At 38.2% G+C, this 8,891-nt stretch overlaps 1 long non-coding RNA gene across 1 annotated transcript; it reads right to left on the bottom strand.

The window, feature by feature from the left end:
- Positions 1-1,238: 1,238 nt before the first annotated feature.
- LOC308345390 lies at positions 1,239-6,790 on the bottom strand. The gene is made up of 3 exons (XR_013967062.1): positions 6,551-6,790; positions 3,881-3,958; positions 1,239-2,795 (listed from the first exon to the last, which is right to left on the bottom strand). It is a non-coding gene; the product is annotated as an uncharacterized lncRNA (long non-coding RNA).
- Positions 6,791-8,891: the final 2,101 nt, after the last annotated feature.

Below are 8,891 nucleotides of genomic sequence, written 5' to 3'. Positions count from 1 at the left end.
ACCAATTGACAACACATTATTAATGCATATTTGCTGGTTACTAATAGATGTCACATTGCTAATTAGATTTGTATCTGTTACTAAGATGTCATCTGAAGCCTAATGTTCCTTGGAGATTTTGGTACACTTGGATTAAGACCCTAATTTCGAGGCCTATGAAAATCAAGAGCATCACTGCCTTGAACTGCAGGTGGTATCTGTAAATTCCCAGAGAATTTATTTTTTCATGATCCTCTGTCTTTTCACACTTGGGTCTGTGAAGTCTGTAATCTTGCACAGAAGATTAAAAGCATAATTTTTGTAGATTTGACAAAAACTAAGGAAGACTATATTTGGGATTATCTTTGTGATAACTAAATACTTAACAAGTGAGTCCATAATAATATATATCTAAAGTTACAAAAATGAACTGAGGCTAAGAAAGATTTAGTGCATGAGGTATATATGTTAAGTAATGATAAATGGGAAAAGAATTGTAACACAGCCATGGGATAGAAGGTGGAGAAGTTATAAATCTTCATTTAAGGTCTTAGTTGGATAGTTTGTATGCCAATATATAGAACTGGGCAAGGCAGAACCATCTACAGAAATTTAAGGAAATCCAGGAAAAAACTCGGGGGGGGGCAGTATATCTCAGTATAAATATATATTTAGGAGGCAGAAAAAGCTTTCAGATAGAAAATGTCTTTATTAATCTGCTACCAAAAGAAACTTGAGAAAGCAAGACAGTAAATAAGTAGGAAACAACCAAGATAGGTTATAATTCATAACTATATTATATGGGATCACATATAATCCAAAACATGTTTTAGAATCCATTGCAGATTATTTTACAGTAGATGATAAAGATCCAAAAGGCAGATAATTTTCCAGAGATCACGTTGGAAGGCAGAAAGGACAGCAAGTAACTTTTTGGAAAATAACCAGAAATGTATGAAGTTCAGGACTCTGAGCAAAGGAAGATTAAAAGTTGGCAAATCAATGAGGTCACAGTTCATTATATATATTTGTCATCATATTCCATGTTCATTCTTTCGTCGATTTAATTGGTGTTCAGAGTTCTTGTTAGAAGTATTTGTTAAAGACACCTGCTTTCCCAGTCATAAGCAAGAGTAGATGGTTTGAAGTCCTGAAATGGGAAGAGTCTAAGAATTTTCTATATTTGAGGGTCAATTTTATTATATATTTAAAAAATTTTAAATATAATAAGGTTAATAAATCCCAAGGACAGCTTTGATAAAATTGTATATAAAGCTTAAGAACTTTATTTGTTGTAGTGCAGATATATTGGAAATGAAGTCCAGTTTTTGCTTTTAATTTGCCTTCATTTTTGAAAGATAATTTCTCTGGGTGCTCCATGGCAGGTTGGCAGCTTTCTTTCCTTCAGCTCTTCAAACATGTGTCTTGCCTCCAGGGTTTTTGCTAAGAAGTGATCTTCCGTTCTTGGTTTTGTACCTCTGAAGGTAAGGCGTCTCTTTTCTCCAACTACTTTTAAGACTTTTCTCTTTATTCGTTATTCTCAGAGGTTTGCCTATCATGTGCCTAAGTGTGATTTTCTTTGTATTTACCTGTTTGGGCTTCTCTGAGTTCTTGAATTTCTATAGGTAGATTATTGGCCATTATCTCTTCAAATAATGCTACTGCTTTGTTCTCTTTCTCCTCACTTATAAAGTTCAAATTACATGTACACTAGATTGTTTTACTGTATCTCACATGTCTCTTTCCCTCTGCTCCATAGTTTTCTATCTTTTTTCTAACCTTGAGTTTGAATGTATAGCTATTGACCTTTCTCTGCTGTGTCTTGACTGCTCTAAACTTCATCTACTAAGTTTTTAATCTCAGATATTGTGTTTTTCAGTTATAGAAGGTCTATCTCGTTTTACAGATTCCAATTCTCTGCTAAAATTAGTCATTTTTTTCAACTTTTCTGTCCATATTTCTCTATATTTTATTTAACATAATTCTTGTAATTCTTTCGGGTCTTCTCTGTTAACTCCAACATTTGAATCATCTGTAAGTTTGTTCCTACTGATTATTTTTGTTCCTGATTACCGTTCTTATGCTTCTTCACATGTCCCGTTTTTTGTTTTTTTAAATTTTATGTCAGCTTTGTATAGAAATGAGTTGTAGAGATTGACGTTTATATTCTTTTCTCCTCGGAAAGGGGCTTTCCTTTCTAGGTCTAATCAAAAAGTGAGTTGGGCTAGAGCTGGACTGCAGCTTCGATTAAACTCAATCTACCTCTGGTCTCAAATGTCTCAAGGAAGAAACCTCGTTGTGACTGAGAACGTGGCAGGTTTCCATACCATCTCCCCACCCCCAAAAAGCTGTATGAGTCAATGTCTCTGTGGTAGCTTTGAGCTGCTTTCTTTAGCCTTCTGGTCCATGATCTGGCAAATATTTCAAATGTCTCAAGGAGAAGACCAGCCCCGTTTTTAATGAAGTCCCTCTTCTACATGTAGTACTTTACCAAATATTGGTAGATGAAGAAGGATTATAATCTGCCTTTTAGGTACTCTCCAGCATCCCACACAGATGTGGATTCAGCAAATGAACTCTGGAGGAAAATGGCCACCAGGTTTTTGAGCTCCTGAAGTTTCCAATTGGATACAATCGTCTTACACAACCATCAAAAGCTTTGTTGGTTTCTCTTTTACTCTCAAATTTAATCTTCAGTTTTCAGTCATATTTGCAAACACCCCCAGGTAGTTATGTAGCCACAATAACCTGCTTCCTTGGAAGGGCTGGCTGCTCTGGTTGAGCTCATTCAGTTCTCCTTGTATCACATCCAATGTCTTAAAATATATATACACATATATGTATGAATTATATAAATATACATATATACATAAATATACATATACATATAAGTATAAATACAAATAAAAATATATGTGTAAAAATTATACACACACAGTTGGTTCTCATTATTTGAGGTAGTTATGTTCTATAAGGTCACCACAATCACTGAATTAGCAAAGACTGAATCATTGTCCCTAGGAGAAAGGCAGGATTAGATTATTTAATATATACCATTACTTCAGTAACTGAATTCACAGCCAACAGTGCAATAACTCATACCTGAACAAAGGCGAGATGTGTTATCTAACATATCTATTTTCTTCATCGGGTGCATCACAGCATTTGTGAACTTAGTACTTAAGCCCACAATTGGAGGCCATTTTTAAAAAGCAAAATCACTAACCAAAGCCCCAAAATACAAAAAACATGGCAATAAAAAGACCATGAAAAGGACACTTATGTACAGGATGAGAGCTGAAACCAGAAGCAGAACGTTGTTGCCTTGTTTGATCTCAGCTGGGAATATGCGTGGGAGACCACTCAAATTTTTTGCCATTCGGTACATATGCATGTCACAAATGACCACAAAAGCACTGTGAACTTTGATTTAGCATTACAAATAAGTTTTTGTGGATAAGTGAATCCTCAAATAAGGAATCTGTGAATAATGAGGGTTGACTTACATAAATATAATATAGAATATACTTTAAATTCCATGTATATATAAATACATGTTATATATATTTTAAAACATATTAAGCTCTCGGTGTGTAAATATTTATATTATATATATATATATATATATGCACACACATATACTTTTAAAAAATTATCTGGCTCTTTTAGTTGTTACAGAGAGAAGGGGGTTCTATTGCTTCTTAGCCCATCTTACTTAGAAACAGAAGCCCTCAACCACCATTTTAAAATATTTTAAAAAATAATGATAGCATTATTTTCTGCTAAAAACATTTGTTGCTAAAGCCCTTAGGAACTAGCTGCAAGATTTAGGTTTGGTGACAAGCAAAGAACAATTTTTGATACTCTGAATGATTTCTTCTGATTAAGAGCATCACCTCACCTGTCCAGTTCCATTTTGACTCAGTTAAATTTTGTCTTCACTGGTCCACTTTTAACAAGGCTGGTGAACTCTCCATATCTGTTGGTAGACAGTTATTAAAATGGATAATGTCAGCATGGATCTTCCTGTAATTTGTAAGAACATTCCATGGTGGCTGTTGGGGAGTTTCTTATAAAATACAGATCTCTAAACTAGATTATAAATCACTCTGTGGTGAGAGAGCTCATCCCCCGATGTGAGCAGGGTCAATGTTCTAACATCTGGTTCACTGAAGAGAACGGAGAGCAAGCTCCCGGCCCAATAGGAAACATATGGAAGAAAGAACAATCTGGGAGTATGGAAGGACTTGGGGCAAAAAGGCAGGGAGCCAGAGAAGAAATCGTTCAGTGCTTTCTGAATTAGTCTTCATCTCGGCTTTACCTCCTTCTTATATGCCTGGATCTGTGTCAGTTTTCAGAGAGCATGAAAATGGGGGTGGAGCTAGGGAAACAGAGATCATACAGCAATTCATAAAGGTAAAGTGAACAAGAAAAATCCTCACTGAGAGAAGGCACAGAAGCAACTCTTGAGAACAGTGCTATAAGGGGTCCCCAGGCAGAGATCTCGGGGAAAATTTCATTACAAGGCCAATGCCAGAGATCTTGCAGGCCTAAGGACAGAGAGAGGGTTTTTTTCCCTTCTCTAGTGACATTATGAGTAGCCTTGGAAAAAGATTCTCCCAGACACAGAAGCCTACAGAAATCAGTCACCACGTGTAAGATCTAATAGTAATGCTTTTTGAGCTAGTTTCCTATTAATAAATCCTCCTTATTCAGCCCTGTGGTAAAGTATGAAGACTTGGACCATGCAATAGGGCCTGTTTTTCCTTTTTGCTTTTCAGGATTGCTGAGTAGGGACTCATGCAAGTGAAGAGTGAACCATATTCCCTCCCCCTACATAAAGTTACTTAGAAGTGCTTTGACCAGGTATCTCTTCTAGCATGAAAAAGGCATCTAGTGTAGCACTGTAACTGTGCCTAAATTGTTCCCTTTCAAGTGTCTTTATAAGGCACAGCAGACAGGAGAGGAGAATCGTTTCAAGATGATGAAATGGCTATGAGCCCACAACTAGGGGGCAAATGATTTTCCATTAATTAGATGAAGAAATAATAACATTCTATAATAATATATGAAATCTGTTTACAAACACTATAAAATTTCACACACACACATATGTGCGTGCACGTGTGTGCGTGTGTGTGTGTGTGTGTGTGTGTAAGAACAACAGCTTCTTTAGATATGCCTCATGGCTTGGAACCTATAGGAAGGCCTTCCTCAGGAAGAAAATAAAGGTCTACAGATAGACCCCAAAAGGTGCTGCTATTTTGTGATTTCGGGGAATTGGTGAGATGAAGATTCCACAACATTACTTAGAAATGTTATGGTAGCCTGGAAACACAGTGAACTCATAGAATAGCCCAGGCAGTGGGGGTCCAAAATTATTCAGTATGTCAAAAGAAATGAAAACAGGCATCTTCACAAAAACTTGTGTATGAATGTTCATAGCAGCATTACTTGAAGTAGCCAAAGACAACCTAATGCCCACAAACTAACGATTGGATAAACAAACATGGTATGTCCTTATAATGACTTATTATTCAGCCCTAAATAGGAATGGACCATTGATTCATGCTATAACATGGATGAATTTTGAAAATGTTATGCTAAGTGAAAGAAGCCAGTCACAAAAGGCCACATATAATTCCATTTATATAAAATATCCAGAATAGGCACAAGTATAGAAACATAAAATAGATTAGTTATTGCCAGAAGATAGAGTAAGGTAGGGAAGGAATGGGGAGTGACTGTTAATGAGTACAAGGTTTCTTTTTGGGGTGACGAAAGTGTTCCCAAATTTCCCATGGTAATAGTTACACAACCCTGTGAATATACTAAAAACTGTTGAATTATATAATTACACCTGGTAAATTGTGTGACATATACAAAAAAGTTGTTATTTAAATTCAATTAATTATTTTTAAAAGTTTTTTTTTTTTTTTAAGGAAATATCCCACATGCCCAAGAAGGATTAATGACTGTGCATGGAATTGGGGAATCTTAAATTCAGAAAAGAATTCAGAGGCCATCTATTCTGACCTCCAACACCACTGAGTGCTCTGAAGAAAATCACAGGCCCATGTGGACAGATGCTATAGGTTTCATTCTCATTTGGGGTCCTCAGTGCTGTCTATCAATTATTTGGTCTTTCTTTGACATTGCCTATGCTATGCTAACCCTTTATGACAGTCTCCACAAGACACACACACAGACTTCATTCCTCTTACTCTGAGCCATTCATCTCTTCACTGGAAATATGTTGTCACCAACCATATTTATCTCACTGACCAGTCCTTACCCTCTCCATATCCATCTACATTTCCTCTCATCTCTGTGAGAGAAGCCCTTCTGTTCAAGATCAAAGGCCATTCTCTTTCTTGACCTCCCATCTCCTCTGGTCTCCCGACACTCCCCATCTCCTCACTTCTTCCACCACCTCATGCTCTAGACACTTCAAACCATTTGCTTCCCTGATAAGCCACGCTCTTCCTACCCCCATGCCTTTTGCGTATCCAACCCCCCTGTTCATCCATGACTTATTGAACAACAGGATTCACACAATACTCCTACTTACCCCTCAAATAGGCTCAAACATCCTCTTCTCCTTAAAATCTTCTTTAGTTCCATTCTGTCTTCTCCTACTCCCAGCACAGCATCAGTTTTTCTCTCTACTAGTTAAACTTGGTGGATGTTCTTTTAATTGCACAGATTCTACTAAATTGTCATTATTGGTTTGTTTACATGTCGGTCTCCTTAAAAGTGAGCTCGGTGAGGGAGGAAACACTCCTTCCTCTCTCTGTCTCCCAGCATCTACATGACTGGTACACGACGGATGCTTGTTGAAACACTTGCAGGAATCTTCATGACATCACCCTAATTGATGGTTATTTAGTTCTGACCTGAATGTTTTTGGTTACAGGGCACTCACTCCTTTTTAAGGCAGCCCGTTCCATGTGTGAGACACTGTAATAATTAGTAAAGTCTTCCTTATATTGAGTGTGAATATTCTTCACTTTGAAGTCCACTCATTGATCTGAGCTCTGTCTTGTAGAACACATATATCAAACAGTTCCCTCTTTAACACAATCGCTCTATCAAACTGTTGTCTATCACTTTCATATGCCTTTCTCCTCCCTCCCAATCCTCTGCACACACAGAGTAAAGGAATTTTGTCTTCTTCAGGCTAAATGTCTCTTCTTCCTTGAGGCATTCCTTGTGTAAGTGGCCTCTGGATCTCCCATAGTCCTACTCAACCTCTAGTTGGTCAATGTCCTTATTGAAATGGCTCCGAGAACTGCTCCCTGGAAATGGTCTAAACAGAGCCAAGAGAGCAGGACTAGAAATTCACTCCATCAAAAACCTTGTCTCTGTTCATGCAGCCCACATTTTTTTGTGAACAAGTCACACCCCTGTAGTGGACTCAAACTCTCAGGCTTCTCCACATGATCTGTGCCACGATCCAACTCCCCCTCCAACACCAACTCAATTGTTCAAGAATTCACCTGGAGTGGTGATATGTGAGACAAAGGAAGACACTGCAGAGCTTTGGATTCCTGAGTTAGAGGAGAAGAGGTATGACTTACAGGAGAAGAAAAAGGGGACAGGAATGGGAAGCTGATGTTTTTGCAGCCATCTTATCATTTCATTAAAGCCTCATACGTGGTACATTTCTCTTTGGGCAGGGACTCGTGTGATTCATCCCTGTATCCCTGCTACCAGGACAGTGTCTGGCACACAATGGACTCTTAGTAAACATTGATGAACCAGTGGATACAATCCATGGACTGCTGCATTTACAGGCCACAGGAACACTGAAGCCTGGTCATATATTATTTACAGTGGGAAAAAAGAGAATCCATTTGTAAGTGCATGTTGTACTAGGTGTGCATGGATGCAAAGGCACAGGTATTTAGTTACAGCAATGATTTTTATATGATGGTCTGAGGATAGGTTCTCACGGATTGGGGTTAAGTTGAGTGAGCTGGGTCCCAAACTCCCATCCCATCATGGACAAGAACAACTCTACTTTTAACTGTTTTGTACACCTGGTTTTCACACAAATTGTCTTTTGAAACCATGGCTCTTTGGCTAAAAAGTCATGTTATATTGCTAGGTTTTGACATTGATGCAAGAAAAGATTAAGATTTAGGTTAAAATTACAGTAAAAATCACAATGTCCATCTCTGTCATGTCTGAGCATATAAGTATCTGGCTGCTGCTTGTATACTTCTAGGGACAGAGAGCTCAGTGCTTTACTAGCTAGTCTGCTGATCAGGTCCCCCTACTAAGGGAACCACAATGGGGACAAAGAATAAAGTAGGTTTTTGTTTTGTTTTGTTTTTTTTCTGAGCTCTACTGTGAGACTTCTGGGCAGACCCGGGTAGATGAGACCCTCTTCTGAAAAGACAAAATCTCATCCCCGTGGAAAGTTCTCACTCCTCAGCCTCAAGAACTACCTGCTCCCACATAGATATTCCTAGACTACTCCCCAACCTTGTTTGGCTTTGCCTACATTATCTGGATTTCTTGCCTAAATCCTTTTCTTTCTCGAACCCACTTCTTCACTAACTGCATCAAGAGTAGGAAATTATTTTAGGATGCCGAAGTGCTTGTGAACCTGTAACCCTAACCAGGTGAAGAAACATGGGGTGAAGTAGGAGAACACTGACACAAGAAGCTTCTGGAAGACTTGCTGATCTAGTCAATGAAAAAGGCACTCGCTCACTCCCATCAAGAGAAGACACAGGTGTAGCTCTTGAGAAAGGAACTGAGAGGGGGTGTGTTACATAAAAGTTGTCTTAATCCATATATCATCAGGCACTGTTTCTCTTCTAATATGAGTTTGGGTTAGAGAAGACAGAGATTGAGAACCAGAGGGCTGTCCTGCTATCTCCATGGTAGGTCAGCTTGAACCC

The sequence above is a fragment of the Martes martes genome, assembly GCF_963455335.1.
Source record: "Martes martes genome assembly, chromosome: 7".
Taxonomy (NCBI): domain Eukaryota; kingdom Metazoa; phylum Chordata; class Mammalia; order Carnivora; family Mustelidae; genus Martes; species Martes martes.
Note: the sequence above shows the minus strand (reverse complement) of the source record. Positions and strands in the feature narration are given on the sequence as shown.